A 3095-nucleotide genomic window follows, 5' to 3' on the forward strand; every position below is an offset into this window, starting at 1 on the left:
AAAAGTCATATGCTTCTTCATTTTTTACTTTTAAACAATACATACGTTGTACAAATTGTGTCAGCAAAAATATACATTTACAAACTAGAAATGTGTCATCATGCCACGGATGCCCCCGCATGCAACCGAAATTTCAGATGTTATAATATTTAGTTCCAAATTTGTTTGCACAAATTATTTTTTTCATTTTAAGCTCAAAGCACTTAAGACTATTCAATGTTAATACAAACCATTTTTATACAAAGTTCAAGGCATTGAAACTATTCAGTGTTAACCTAATGTAAATTGCATATGATGTGTATTTGTAGCCAAAATAATGGGTACATACATTTCCACAAAAGTACGAGTGCTGAAACTGAAAATTCAAATTTTTTCCAACATTCAAGAAAGATAAGTTTGTCAAAATTCATTGAACCACGATCAAATTCAAACTTGAACTGCTTATTCCTAAGATGTATCTATATGTCAAATTTTTGTTGAATGTGTACAACCAATGGAGAGATAATGAACCGAATCTTAAAATTTCTGATTTATTTTAAAAGTTCAAGAGGGATAACTCTGTCAGCTATCATCAAACAATGACCAAATTCGAATTTGACCAATGCATTCTTATGACATATCCATATTTTTAATTTATTGTTAAATATGTACAACTGTTGGGATGATAATGAATGTGAACTGAAAAAGTGCAAGGTTTAAGTGCAAGGGACAAAAATCATCGAACCATGACCAAATTCAAACTTGACATGTGCATTAATTTGACATATCCATATGTAAAATATGAGTTGAACATGTGAACATGTCACCATGTTGGGAGATAATGAACAGAAACTGAAAATTTCATATTATTTTCAAAGTGAAAGGGGCATTACTGTGCTAAAATCATTGAACCATGACCCAATTCAAACTTGGCCTGCGCATTCTTTCAACATATCCATATGTAAAATTTGAGTTGAATGTGTAATACTGTTGTTGAGATAATGAACGGAAACTGAAAATTTCATATTGTTTTCAAAGTGAAAGGGGCATAACTCTGTCAAAATCATCAAACCATGACCAAATTTTAACTTGACATGCGCATTCCTTTGAAATATCCATACGTCAAGTTTGAGATAAATGTGTAATACCGTTGGGGAGATAATGAACGGAAACTGTAAATTTCATATTATTTTCAAAGTAAAAGGGGCATAACTCTGCAAAAAGTCATAAACCAACACCAAATTCAAACGTGACCTGTGCATTATTTTAACATATCCATATGTAAAATTTTAGTTGAATGTGTAATACTGTTGGAGAGATAATGAACGGAAACTGAAAATTTCATATTGTTTTCAAAGTGAAAGGGGCATAACTCTGCCAAAAATCATCAAACCATGACCAAATTTGAACTTGACCTGCGCATTCCTTTGACATATATATGTCAAGTTTGAGTTGAATGTGTAATACCGTTGGGGAGATAATGAACGGAAACTGAAAATTTCATATTATTTTCAAAGTAAAAGGGGCATATCTCTGCAAAAAATCATAAAACCATGACCAAATTCAAACGTGACCTGTATTTTTTCATGACATATTCATTTGTTAAGTCTGCGTTGAATGTGTGATACCGTTGGGGAGATAATGAACGGAAACTGAATATTTCATATTATTTTCAAAGTAAAAGGGGCATAACTCTGCGAAAAATCATCTAACCATGACCAAAGTCGAATTTGACCTGTATTTTCTCATGACATATCCATTTGTCAAGTTTGAATTGAATTTAAAATACCATGGGGGAGATAATGAACGGAAACTGAAAAATTCATATTATTTTCATAGTAAAAGGGACATAACTCGGCCAAAAATCATCAAAGCTAGACCGAATTCGAACTTGCCTTTTTTCCATGACATATCCATATGCCAAATTTGAGTTGATAATGTGCAACCGTTACTAAGATAATGAACGGAAACTGAAAATTTCATATAATTTTCCAAGTTAAAGGGGCAAAACTCTGCAAAAAAATCATCAAACCATGACCAAATTCAAACTTGACCTGTAACTTCACATGACATATCCATATGCCAAATTTGAGTCGAATGTGTGCAACCGTTACTAAGATAATGAACGGAAACTAATGATGACGGAATGACAGAATGACGGAATTACGGAAGGACGTAAGGACGGAATGACGGAACAGGGTTACACTATATGCCCCAGCCATTATATACGTATATATAGTAAAAACGTAAACAATCTTCTAATAAAAACCCCAAAGAGCTAGAGCTTAGATATATATCATGAAACATCTTCTAGTGTCAAGTTAAAGCCCTTGGTTTAAAATTGGCCCTGGCCTAGGGGCTTTTATACAAGTGAGCGATTTCAAGGCCATCATGGCGTTCTTGTTTAGTTATCTGCCCCTCGATCAGAATTTTCTACTTAATTGAGGTCATTTAAAGAGCAGATAACTTATACATACGTAAATGAATTCTTAGTTTTTTACTTCTGGATAATGTTTTTCTTTTCAATATTGAATAGAATACATATAAACATGCAATTCCTTATATTGTTTCTGTTATTTTTTTAGTTTAAATACTAGTTACTTTTTATTCATAAAATAGGCCAATTTTTTAAGAAAAATACACAGGTTAAAAGAAGAATTGGGAATAAAAACTATTCACTCTAAATTTGATCTGAAATGTTGCACATTGACTAAGTTCAAGGTAAGCTTTATGGAACTAAGAAGAAAACCATGCATTTTCCGCTTCATTGTAAATTATCTGCACTTGAATTTGTCAAGAAAAGTCCAATTCAAGAGCAGATGACTCGAAAATGACAAGGGTGACCCCATTGTTTTCCGTTTAAAATGTGTCTGTTATCATAATCTAATAACATGCCAAGTATAAAGAAATTCTATTGAGCATTTCTTATTTTTCCTACATGTCTACATGTATATGAAATCGTATTTAAATCTCACCTCAACTGGTAAGCCTATTGAGCCGGTGGCTATTCGTCTGTCTGTCGTACACATGTGTGTACTATCTCAATCGCTCAGCAACATTTTGACAAAATTTATGAATTTCTACCAAAGTTGCTCAAATGGTCTCGGTTGCAATCT

Source organism: Ruditapes philippinarum, unplaced genomic scaffold, assembly GCF_026571515.1.
Source record: "Ruditapes philippinarum isolate M1 unplaced genomic scaffold, ASM2657151v2 ctg5022_1_1_1_1, whole genome shotgun sequence".
In the NCBI taxonomy this organism is placed as follows: Eukaryota; Metazoa; Mollusca; class Bivalvia; order Venerida; family Veneridae; genus Ruditapes; species Ruditapes philippinarum.